The sequence below is a fragment of the Carcharhinus amblyrhynchos genome, chromosome 32, assembly GCF_965287045.1.
Source record: "Carcharhinus amblyrhynchos chromosome 32, sCarAmb.v2.hapA, whole genome shotgun sequence".
NCBI lineage: Eukaryota > Metazoa > Chordata > Chondrichthyes > Carcharhiniformes > Carcharhinidae > Carcharhinus > Carcharhinus amblyrhynchos.
This window is the reverse complement of record NC_137355.1, coordinates 7,642,134-7,655,520: the sequence shown is the minus strand read 5'-3', so window position 1 is coordinate 7,655,520 and position 13,387 is coordinate 7,642,134. Positions and strand designations below refer to the sequence as shown.

The 13,387-nt window shown below is 47.2% G+C and overlaps 1 protein-coding gene across 1 annotated transcript in view; it reads left to right on the top strand.

The window, feature by feature from the left end:
• The first annotated feature begins 557 nt into the window (after window positions 1–557).
• sin3aa (SIN3 transcription regulator family member Aa) overlaps window positions 558–13,387 on the top strand; it is a 145,468-nt gene continuing 132,638 nt past the window's right edge. Inside the window, exon 1 of the mRNA XM_080216320.1 lies at window positions 558–663. The gene's annotated coding sequence lies outside the window, so the exon portion shown is untranslated. The remainder of the gene's footprint in view (window positions 664–13,387) is intronic.

The window sequence follows — 13,387 nt, the reverse complement described above, 5'->3', positions numbered from 1 at the left end:
GAAAATCCCCTAGTCGCCACATTCCGGCACTTGTTCAGGCACATGAGGGAGAAGTTAGCATGGCCAATGCACCCTAACCAGCACATCTTTGAACTGTGGGAGGAAACCGGAGCACCCGGAGGAAACCCACGCAGACACGGGGAGAATGTGCAAACCCCAGACAGACAGTGACCCAAGCTGGAATTGAACCCGGGTCCCTGACGCTGTGAGGAGGCAGTGCTAACCACTGTGTCACCCCAATGTTCCAATGTTTATAGATTACTGACCAATAGTATTTAGGGAAAATGGAGATTGCTTTCATCTCTCTTAAAAATGGATCTATTTGAGGTTTGAATTGACTTGACGAGTGCTGTAACTTCAGGCAATGACTATTTAGCATCTTTTTGGTCAATGAGTCACTGCATAAAGATCACTGGCTCACTTTGTTAACCTATTGAAGTGTCCCTTTATACCCCAGTACACTCAGATTAAGCTAAAGTAAGGCTACCAGATCATCTAAAGCCAAGATCTTGCATTTCAGAGGCAGTGTCCAACACATGTATCTCCCATCTACACATCACTGGCTACAGGAGGGAGTTCCATTGCTTTGCGTAAAGGACAGTTCTCCCCACCTCCCATCTGTATCGGAGCAGTCAACACAAAGACCATCTTGTGGCTGGCCAGGTAATGATTTGTTTGTTCTCTCATCTTGTTTCTCTCCTCATCTTCAAGTCTTTTTCCCCAAATCGCTCCATTTGTTTACTTTCCTTGTTCCCTTGTGTCCCTGGCTTCTTATTGTGCTATGTCCCACTCTGACTAAACCGCCTTCATTAACCCCCACCCACATGAACCCCCCACCTCCTCATTAACCCCCAACTTCCTCAGAAACCCCCAACTTCTGACCTGTATCTTCCCTCCAACCAATCAATACTCAAACAGAAAACAGAGTTTAGAGGTTAAGTTCGGAGAGAGTCTTGCTTCCAGTTGCATTCTCACCCGTCTCTGAGCTGCCGAACAGCATGGCCCAGCCAAGACGGCAATAATATTCTGATTTAAGATCCCCTTCTCTGCGGTGTCACATTGCTAGTCACCATCTCCTCTGCAGTCCACCTGTGGAAATATCCTGGTGTGATTCCATTCCAACATAGCCCAATGCAGCTCCTGCATAAAAGTGCCCAAGGATTTAACCCTGGCCTTCCTCTTCCCTTTACACACTGCCTCTTGGTAAGAAGTTTCACAACACCAGGTTAAAGTCCAACAGGTTTATTTGGTAGTAAACGCCACTAGCTGTCGGAAACACTGGTCCTTCATCAGGTGAGTGGGGAGTTCTGATCACAAACACGGCACATAAAGGCACACACACAGTTTACAGAACACTGATTGGAATGCGAGTGATGAAATTGGGGGTTAATGAAGGCGGTTTAGTCAGAGTGGGACATAGCGCAATAAGAAGCCAGGGACACAAGAGAACAAGGAAAGTAAACAAATGGAGTGATTTGGGGAAAAGGACTTGCATTCCAATCAGTATTCTGTAAACTGTGTGTGTGCTTTTATATGCCCTGTTTGTGAGCAGAACTCCCCACTCACCTGATGAGGGAACAGCGCTCCGAAAGCTAATGGCGTTTACTACCAAATAAACCTGTCGGACTTTAACCTGGTGTTGTGAGACTTCTTACTGTGTTTACCCCAGCCCAATGCCAGCATCTCCACACGATGTCATTCAGTCCGGATATCGACTCAACTCTCAACACATGCTGACGATCTGCCCATCACCCTAACCATATCCATGTAATGTAAGCCTACTTGGGACATTAATAGATAAATAAATATCTGGTCAAAGAAGCCATTTTTGTACTGCCAACAAAAGTTCTTGCCTCTTCCAAGCCCATAAACCATCTGGATTAATGAGGATGTCCCTACACCACCACCACCACCCCCCCCACCCCACTCTGCCAACTAGTGTCCCCACACCAACCCAATACATACTACCCGAATCCACACATCAACATCCTACCCGTCAAACACCCACAAATAAAGTGTCACCCCATCCACCAACTCTGAGAGCCCCCCACCCACCCACCCGGACAGACACACACGGGAGACAAAAGCACCAAGACAGTGGAGGACAATAAACCCACAACCTGTCCAACAACATCCCGATCAGGAAACCCCCAGGACTTCTCTCCCCACCCCCCCACCTGAAAAAAAACAGAGTCTGACTCAGCAACAGACACAAACCTTCCCCAGCTAGGAAACCCCCCCCCACAAAATCTTTCCAACACACTACCTTGACATCCACCCCACAAATACACAAACCCCCAACCTAACAACCTCCTCACCCGAACACACACCACCTCAACAACCACCTCCCCCCCAAACCAGCAGAAGCAGACCATTACCCTGTTTTCCTCTTTCCCCCCCCACCACAAACCCCCCCCATTCACCTCCCCCCCATTCACCTCCCCACACAAGAAAAATCTAACAGGAGTATTAATACATTAAAAAAAAGGAAAAGGGACAAAAAAGATGCAAGCCACAAGGTCAGGGCAAGGCATCACAGGGGGCAACAAGGGTGGGATGTGGGCCGAAAGAAAAGTAGCAGAGCATGAAGAAAAGGGGACATATCCTCTCTCTGTCCAACCCCAAAAACCTAACCCTAATGGTGGCTGTCCTACCTGGGGTTTTCCTTCTCTCTCCTCCAAACTGTGACTTGATCAAGCTTTTGACTTTATTTTTTATTCATTCTTGGGACATGGGCGTCGCTGGCTGGACCAGCATTTATTGCCCATCCCTAGTTGCCCTTGGAAGGCAGTTCAAAGTCAACTGCATTGCTGTGGCTATGGAGTCACGTGTAGGCCAGACCGGGTAAGAACGGCAGATTTCCTTCCCTAAATCAGATGGGTTTTTCCGACAATTGACAATGGTTTCATGGTCATCAGTAGATCCTTAATTCCAGATGTTTTTTATTGAATTCAAATTCCACCATCTGCCGTGACGGGATTCGAACCCGAGTCCCCAGAACATTAGCTGAGTTTCTGGATTAATAGTCTAGCGATAATACCACTAGGCCATCGCCTCCCTTTAACTCCTAACTCCATTGCAAAGGATCAGTGTTTGCTGCTCGTCTTTCCAATGAGTTCCATAGACACTTTTCCTATTTGAAAGGAAATGATATGGATTTTTAATTGAAATTAGATAAATCTCTGGAGCCTCTGCAGATGTTTCCCCTCACTGGTGTGCTGCTAGCACGCTGTATGTTCTCTCTTCCTCCTGGGGCGGCACCAGGGACCCAGGTTCAATTCCGGCCTCGGGTCACTGTCTGTGTGGAGTTTGCACATTCTCCCCGTGTCTGCCTGGGTTTCCTCTGGGTGCTCCGGTTTCCTCCCACAGTCCAAAGATGTGTGGGTTAGGTTGATTGGCCCTTAGTGTAAGGGGGATTGGCAGGGGTTACGGGAATAGGACCTGGGCAGGATTGTGGTTGGTGCAGACTCGATGGACAGAATGGCCTCCTTCTGCACTGTAGGGATTCTATTCTATGATAGTGCTCTGCCCAGTTGAGAACTAACCCAAGTTACTCACGTAATAACTGGGGTTCAGGCGAAAGCAGCCATTTTCACCTCTGTCTCTCTGTTTAACCCTTCCTTCCTTCGTTGGAAGGAACAGATTTGGTGGGTGGGGAACACATTGTGTTCTTCAGCCCTGGGTCTTGGGTTTTCACCAAAACAGGATGAAAGTATGTTCTCTCTCTCACACTCAGGGCTGTACGTTGGGTTTGGGGCCACGTCTCTGCTCCCAGTCTCAGTGTGACTGTGTGGAGTGCTGTTTGGAGCCAGTACAGATGCACCTTGTTGGGGAGGAGAGGTAACTTTGTAGATGGTGATGTTTTATATCTGACCCAGCGTTCAGCTCCTGTCCACTTTCTGTGCAGTTGTTTTAAACTCTGAAACAATTCTCTCTCCAGTTGTAGCCCATCACCAATAACAAGTTAGCCCATTACACCCACTGATTGGTCACCACGTTTCCTTGGTTACAATTATGACATTTCAAAAACATTCCATTTGCTGCAAAGCACATTGGGACGTCCATTAGATAGAGGAACAGAAGTAGGCCATTCGGCCCACCGCGTCTGCTCTCCCATTCACTGTGATCCTGATCAGCTGTGATAATCCTTTAAAGTTTATTCATTAGTGTCACAAGTAGGCTTACATTAACACTGCAATGAAGTTACTGTGAAAATCCCTTCGTCAACAAAATCCTCTTTGGGTCCACTGAGGGAGAATTTAGCACGGCCAATGCACCCTAACCAGCACATCTTTCAGATTGTGGGAGCACCCGGAGGAAACCCACGCAGACACGGGGATAATGTGCAGACTCCACACAGGCGGTGACCCAAGCCGGGAATCGAACCCGGGTCCCATCAGTTTCCTCCCACGATCCAAAGATGTGGGGGTTAGGTGGATTGGCCATGCTCAGGGGGATTAGCAAGGTAAATAGGTGGAGTTATGGGGATAGGGCCTGGGTGGGATTGTTGTCAGTGACGTCTCAATGGGCTGAATGGCCTCCTTCTGCACTATAGAGAGTCGATGACCTATAGGGTCAGTCTAAAATACGCTCCCCAGTGGAAAACCATTGTGAAACTTCTGTAAAAAATGAGGTTCGTAAGGTTATTAGGAGGGATATTTGGAGTTAAGATACAGATCATACATAGCAGAAAGCCAAGGGGCTGAATGGCTGACATCTTCTCTTGCAATGCCCCAGTAACTTAACAAAGGTTAGTTTGAACAATCTGATGGCTTTGGGTGCAAAGATGGTGTCACGCCAATCGACATGGTCTATGTTTTGACATAGTTGAGAGGCATGATGGTGACGTGACATTGGCATGTGAGGATGTGGGATCTCCTGACACTGACTGGAAGAGAGGTGGGAGGTCAGGAGCTGTGGGGGCAGTTTGGAAATGGTGATCCTGGAGGTCGGGACCGCCAGGAGGGTTTTGTGTTTTTCCAGTGTTGCTGGGGGAAGGAAGAAGAACCTCATCTCGCCGCCAATAATCCACTCCTTTAGGGCATGGTTTTCAGGAAAGCCATTATAAATCGGAGGTTATTGGTGTACGTTAGCTATTAGGGTCACCATGTGGCAAAGGTTCACTTCTGCTAAGATAAAATTTGAGGAGCCAGTTGATGCCAGATGGACCTTGAACTTTGTATCCATTGCCATTCCACACCATCTTTATCCCCCTAATCTCAAGAGTTTCCCACTTTCCTTCGCAAGATGGTCACAGTCTCCAAAATGGCCGTCCACCACCTGTCTTTGCTGCTAAACAGGCAGATCCCACCTCCTGGACGCAGCCTGCACTTTTAGTTGGGTGCTGAGCTCTCAAATGGTCAATTAGGGCACTTGCGTCATTTGAACAGTATTGCAAGAGTGACAGAGTTTAGATCAAAATTATAGAACCCTACAGTGCAGAAAGAGGCCCTTCAGCCCATCGAGTCTGCACCGAACACAATCCCACCCAGGCCCTACCCCTATATCCCTTCATATTATACCCACTAATCCCTCTAACCTCCACTACCCTGGACACTAAGGAGCAATTTTAGCATAGACAATCTGCCTAACCTGCATATCTTTGGAGTGTGGGAGAAAACTGGAACACCTGGAGGAAACCCACACAGACACAAGGAGAATGTGCAAAATCCACACAGACAGTGACCCGAACCGAGAATCGAATCCAGGACCCTGGAGCTGTGAAGCAGCAGTGCTAACCACTGTGCTACCATGCCACCCAGGCACGGTGCAGGGGTTGGGGCCTGGAAACATGTCCTTGAAACATGCCATAGGTTAATTGCAAAAGGACTCAATATTTGAAAGGATCACCCATCATTTCCATACCATCATATTTCCCCCTCAGTCCAAAGGGGCTTTTCCTCTGCCACACCCTGGTCCAGTCCTCAAATCACCTTTAAAATCTCATCCTCTTCCCATGCGATGGGGGAGGGTGGGAGTAACATCTGCCCTTTAACCTCTCCTCATCTTCCAAACTCTTGGCTGGGCAGAATCTGCACAGTCTCCCCGTGTCTGCGTGGGTTTCCTCCAGGTGCTCCAATTTCTCCCGAAGGAGGTGCATTGGCCGTGCTAAATTCTCCCTTAGTGTACCCGAACAGACGCCAGAGCGTGACGACTAGGGCGTTTTCACAATAACTTCATTGCAGTGTTAATGTAAGCCTACTTGTGACACTAATAAACTTTAGAGCAGTCAATTTCCATGTTATGCAAGACATTTAAATAATTCCTTATTCGTCAGTTTCTGTGGATGTATCAAAGCAGGTACGAGTTTGTTCCTCGTTTGTAAAGCAACTGCCCAATCCATAGAAACCCTGCAGTGCAGAAGGAAGCCATTCAGCCCATCTAGTCTGCACTAACCCCTCGAAAGAGCATCTCACTCATCTGTCCCTGTGAGCTTCTGCACTTACCATGGCAAGTCCACCTACCCTGCACATCTTTCGATACTAAGGGGCAATTTAGCATGGCCAATCTACCTAACCTGTACAGCTTTGGGGTGTGGGAGGGAACTGGAGCACCCGGAGGAGTCATCACCGCCACGGGCAACAACGTGAAGTCTGCCCCTTGGAATCTTTTAAGATGGGTCCTTCATCTAATCCCCTCTGGTGTTCTTCTTAATCAGATATTTATCCTGCTGTTTACCCAAGAATTAATTGGCACAGCATTAATTGTTGCTGGGAGTCTATTCTGCATCTGTATTACCCCAGGGGCCTCTGTGTTCTGTGTGAATGGGCCTACCTCGCATTAAGTTGATCTTTCTCTACACCCTAGCTATGACTGTAATACTACATTCTGCACCCTCTCCTTTCCTTCCCTATGTAGGGTGTGTTTTGTCTGTGTAGCGCACAAGAAACAATGTAATCATGCTTACAGGCTTGTTAATTTTGTCCTCTTAACCGTGATTCTAATAGAACAAAGTAATAAGTTGCTGCCTAAAATTGAGACAATTCACTTTGTCAAATGTTTCTTCCTGTTTCCCCTAACCCATCCCAAAGGTGACAAACTCTTGGGGACTTACCAAGGCACATTGCAGCTAGTCTCAGCGAATCTCCTCAACAGTGAAAGCTGTCACAATCCTCCCCATTCTAACTCCCAGGCACACACTATCTACTGGACAACCTCACAACCAGCCAAATATTCAGCTCCCTTATCAGACTGCTACAAAACATTCTGCTCAATGGGACTGGTAAGTTTATTTTTCACAAGTCGGCTTGCAATAACACTGCAGTGAAGTTACTGTGACGATCCCCTAGTCGCCATGCTCCTGTTCGGGTAAAGAATTTAGGAAACCAGAGCACCCGGAGGAAACCCACGCAGACACAGGGAGAACGTGCAAACTCCACACAGACAGTGACTCAAACTGAGTATCAAAACTGGGTCCCATTCGGAGTACACTGAGGGAGAATTTAGCATGGCCAATGCACCCAACCTGCATGTCTAACGGACTGTGGGAGGTTTGATTTGATTTATTATTTTCACTGTATACCAATACACGTGACAAGTGTTGTTTTTTGTGCGCTACACAGACAAAACACACCCTCACATAGGGAAGGAAGACAGTGCAGAACGTATTGTTACAGTCATAGCTAGGGTGTAGAGAAGGATCAACTTAATGCGAGGTAGGCCCATTCACACAGATACGGAGACAATGTGCAGACTCCACACAGATAATGACCCGAGCCAGGAATTGAACCTGGGTCCCTGGTGTAGTGCAGCAGCAGTGCTAACCACTGTACCACTCTGCCGCCCATACAAAACACTGGGCAGTAGCTGGCATCCCTGTTACAATGAGAATCAACTCCATCTAATATTTTTAACAACTTGCCTTTATATAACTCCACCATAGCAAAAAGTACTCCTGTGAAGGCACTGGGACAGTTAAAACAAACCTTGTGTGGAGAAATTAACCCAAGGTCCTTGGTCAAATAGATTTTAAGGAATATTTTAAAGAGGAGGCAAAGGTGGAGAGTTTGACTTTCATAAAATAAATCCAATTCCCAGCAGTGTCCCACTGAATGGATGATTTAAAGATTGGTCTGAAACTCAGCGCCCGAGACCCAGGTTCGATTCCCGGCTTGGGTCACTGTCTGTGTGGAGTTTGCACATTCTCCCTGTGTCTGTGTGGGTTTCCTCCAGGTGCTCCGGTTTCCTCCCACAGTCTTTCAGACTGTGCTGGTTAGGTGCATTGGCCGTGCTAAATTCTCCCTCAGTGTAACCCGAGCAGGAGTGTGGCAACTAGGGGAGTTTCACAGTAACTTCACTGCAGCATTAACGTAAGCCTACTTGTGACAATAATAAATTAAATTTAAAACTACATTTTTAAGTCTTTATACTGTAGCTATTTAATCATCTGGCTATTCATTTGTGATGGGAGCACCAAATCTATTTTGCATGGTTATTCAGGTTCTCAACTGGGAAGCATGGTGGCACAGTGGTTAACACTGCTGCCTCACAGTGTCAGGGACCCCAGGTCATTATCTGTGTGGAGTTTGCACATTCTCCCTGTGTCTGCGTGGGTTTCCTCTGGGTGCTCCAGTTTCCTCCGGGTGCTCCAGTTTCCTCCCACAGCCCAAAGATGTGCGAATTAGGTGAATAGACCATGTTAAATTTCCCTTTAGTGTCAGGGGCATTGGCAGGGTAAATATGTGCGGTTACAGGGATAGGGCCTGGGTGAGATTGTGGTTGGTGCAGACTCAATGGGCCAAATGGCCTCCTTCTGCACTGTAGGGGTTCTGTGGTTCTAACCTGTGTGGCTCTTTTAAGGTAGGATTTGATCACATCTCCCACACCCAAGTATTAGGAGTTAACCAATTTGGAAACGATTGCCCAGATCCAGACATTAATTCCATGGAACAATTCCAGTTATCGGAGAGTTCGGAACTTTCATTAATCTTCTCACGAGTGGTTCAGTATTACATCTTAAAACCTCAGCCCAATTTATTGACCCTTTTCAAAACTCCCTCACCAGTTATCATCTTATAAATAGATTTTAAAAAACCTGTTCTCCGGATTCCTGTTGGCCGCTCCCATTTTTATTTCAGAGCTCCGCTAAAAAAACAAAACCCTTGTAAACAGCAAAGTGAAACACTGGCAGTGTCTTATTGCATTGTAACTATGCCTTAAAACCTGTCACACATTTTAATTACATCCAAGGGCAGTGGGCATCCAATTTGTGCACAGCAAGACTCCACAACAACAGTAAAGTGAATGACAACTCAAGTTTGTTTCTGCGGCACTTTTAATTCAGAAATTCTTCTTCACTGGTGGTTAGCACTGCTGCCGCAGAGTGCCAGGGACCCGAGCTCGATTCCCAGCTTGGGTCACCGTGCGGAGTCTGCACCGGTTTCTCCCCACAGTCCGAAAAACAGTCTGGTTCCGTGTATTGGCCGTGCTAAATTCTCCCTCAGTGTAACCCAAACAGGTGCCGGAGTGTGGCGACTAGGGGATTTTCACAGTAACTTCATTGCAGTGTCAATGTAAACCTACCTACTTGTGACAAGATAGACTTTAAAAAAAACTTTCAACAAATGGTACCTTATAGCCTTTAACTGCTGTCTGAACCAGAGCTGCTGTTTAACACTTGCCTGGATGGGTACAGCTCCAACAACACCCAAGAAGGTTGATACCATCCAGAGGCTAGGTATACTGCGGAGAGTAACTCACGTCCTGACTTTCCGAAGCCTGCCCAGCATCTACAGGCACAAGTCAGGAGTGTGATGGAATACTCCCCGTTTGCCTGGACGCGTGCAGCTCCAACAACACTCAATAAACTCAACATAATCCAGGACAAAGTAGTCCACTTGGTTTGGCACCCCATCCACAAACATCCACTCCCTCCATCACCGATGCTCAGTAGCAGCAGTGTGTACTATCTGTAAGATACACTGCAGCAATTCACCAAAGATCCTTAGACAGCACCTTCCAAACCCACGACCACTTCCATCTAGAAGGACCAGGGGCAGCAGATACATGGGAACACCATCACCTGCAAGTTCCCCTCCAAACCACTCACCATCCTGACTTGGAAATATATCACTGTTCTTTCGTAGTTGCTGGGTGAAAACCCTGGAATTCCCTCCCTAGCAGCACTGTGGGTCAACCCACAGCACATGGACTGCAGCGATTCAAGGCAGCGGCTCAAGAGCATCGAGGGATGGGCAACAAATGCAGGTGAGCCAGCAACACCATGTCCCGTGAATGAATTAAAAAAAAGTCTTACCAAAGATCTCCTGACGGTGAGTCACTGTCCGGAATGCATTGGACCAGGATTTGAACCTATAACCTTTGCCTCCTGTGAGGGAATATCATGGAGCCAAGTCAATGCGTGCCAATTTGCTGTACTTCCCAGCCCAGGAGAAGCCAGAGGGTGGGCACGTACAATTGTGCTTTCACACTGTGTCTGCAACGGGCAGTGAGAACATCAACAGGAAAGAACCTACTTGTCCTCAATCCCCACCAATCAACCCATCACAGATTACATCTACCCATGGCAGTATCGGTAAGAGAGAGACCACCGCAATGTCCTTGTGGAGAGATTCCCATCTTCACATTGAGGGAATCCTCCACGTTGTGGCACAACCACTAAATGGGGTAGAGTTTGAGCAGATTTGGCAGCTCAGAACTGGGCACTGTGGGCCATTGGCAACCACAGTATCCAGCCTCACGGTGTGGCACATCACCCACTCTACCATTACTGTCAAGCTGGGGACCTACCCTGGTTCAGTGAAGGGTGCAGACGGGCATGCCAGGAGTAGCACCAGGCATACATACCCAGGTGTGGTGTCAACTTGGCTAAACTACAGGACAGCATGGTGGGCAGCAGGGTGGCACAATGGACAGCACTGCTGCCTCACAGCTATAGGGACACTTCTTCGATTCGAGGATCGGGTAACTGCGTGGAGTTTGCATGCTTTCCCCGTGTCTGCATTGGTGCTCCTGTTTCCTCCCACACACCAAAGATGTGCGGGTTAGGTGGATTGGCCATGCTAAATTGCCCCTTAGTGTCAGGGAGATTGGCAGGGTAAATATGTGGGGGGAGGGATTGAGTGGAATTGTGGCCGGTGCAGACTTGATGGGCCAAACGGCCTCCTTCTGCACTGTAGGGATTCTCTTCTAAAAGATCAAATTTAAGCTCTACGGTTGTGCATTAAGCAACTCACTGGAGGAGCTCCACAAACATCCCAGTCCTCAATGATGGAGGACCCCAATAAGCAGATCCAAGCAGAAGATATAGCTGGAGCATTCACAACAATCTTCAGGCTGAAATACTGAGTAGCTGATCCATTTGGATGTCCCCATCACAGATGCCAGTCTTCAGCCAATTTGGTTCACTTTGTGTGTTATAAAGGAAGCAGAAGGCTCTGATAACACTCTGGCAATAGTACTGCGGACTTGGTGCTCCACATTAGTCACATCTTTAGCCAAGCTGTTCCAGTACAGCTACAACACTGGCATCATGGACATACACAGCAACGTGGACAATTGCCCAGGTCCTGTGCACAAAAAGCAGGATAATAACCCAGTCCCAGCCCCAGCCTACTCTCCATCATCAAAACTATCAGGTGGCCATTATTAAGTGGCCCTCAAAAAGAAATAACCTGCTCAGTTTTAGAAACAGAGTACAGGAAAGAGATAAAAAAAATCTGGTGAACTGGTGTGACGACAATAATCTCTCACTCAACGTCAACAAAAGGAAGGAGATAGCCATTGACTTCAGGAAGCATAGAGGAGAATGTGCCCCTGGCTACATCAATGGGGGCCCCTGTCTACATCAACAGGGGCAAAGTAGAAATGGTCGAGAGCTTCAAGTTTTTAGGTGTCCAGATCACCGACACCCACACCATCACAATAGTTAAGAAAGCCCACCAACACCTCTACTTTCTCAGAAGACGAAGGAAATTTGGCATGTCAGCTATGACTAACCCGCATATCTTTGGATTGTGGGTGGAAACTGGAGCACCCGGAGGAGACCAAAGCAGACATGGGGAGAATATGCAAACACCACACAGACAGTGATTCAAGCTGGGAATTGAACCCAGGTCGCTGGAACTGTAAGGCAGCAGTGCTAACCACTCTGCCACCCCTGTGCCTCAGGGTAGTGCCCTAGACCCAGCCATCTTCAGGACCTGGAGTCCTACGAGCAGTTTTAAGGAAATTTAAACTTCGTTCAAGGCAAGATATTTTTTCATTAGAGGCAGTTCAGAGAAGGTTCATTAGGATGCTCCCTGGTTGGGAGGGATTGTCTTAAGAAAGCTTAAACTGGGTGGGAATTTAGAAAAATGAGAGGTAATCTCATTGCAATGTAGGATTCTTAAGGGACTCCCCTCATGGGAGAGTCCAGGACCCAATGGCGTTCTCTCAGAATAGAGGGACACCAATTTAAGATTAAGATGAGGAGGACGTTCCTCTGAGGGTCTTTGGAACTCCTTACCACAGAAAGCTGTGGGGAGTTTTGATCAGTAAGGGAATCTATGGTTTATGGGGAAATGTTGGGAAAGTGGTATGAGGAATGTGTCAGATCATCCATGATCCTATTGAATAATGGAGCAGGCTCGAGGGGCCGAATGGCCTACTCCTGTTCCTATTTCTTGTGGTCTGAAAGACCTTCCTCCATTATAAATTTTGCTCAGCACAGTGCCACAGTGGTTAACACTGCTGTCTCAGCACCAGGGACCTGGGTTCGGTTCCCGACTGTGTGGAGTCTGCACGTTCTCCCCATGTCTGCGTGGGTTTCCTCTCACAGTCTGAAAGACGTGCTGGTTAGGTGCAGTGGCTGTGCTAAATTCTCCCTCAGTGTCCCCGAACAGGCGCCGGAGTGTGGCGACTAGGGGATTTTCATAGCAACTTCATTGCAGTGTTAATGTAAACCTACTTGTGACAATAATAAATAAAATTAAACTTTTATTTTGTTAAATAAACTTTTACTTGGGCCAAGTCTTTGAACAGAATGGATTTTGAAGAGAACATTTTTCTAAATAGTTGCAGAGTTGACAGCCACTGGTCAGGTTGTAAAAGGTAGGCGATGAGTAACTTGATTAAGGTTTTAGATCGGAAGACTTGGAGTGAATTGGAAAACCGCAGGTGAAGAAATTTTCAGTTTTGATGGATTATGAAAGAAAAGGCCTTGTATTTTCACACTTGAGGATGGATGGAGAGAAGAGCAGGAAATATATTTAGAGCAAGGAAGGCAAAAAGGAGAAACTCGGGGCTTGAAAGGGATTCATATAGCAGCTGACCTGGTCACACCCTGAACCACAAGCTTTCATCAAACTTCTTCAGAACAGTTCAGCACTTTGATGATGATGTATGATTAATTATTCCTGGGGATACATCTGTATATCTATATGTCAAA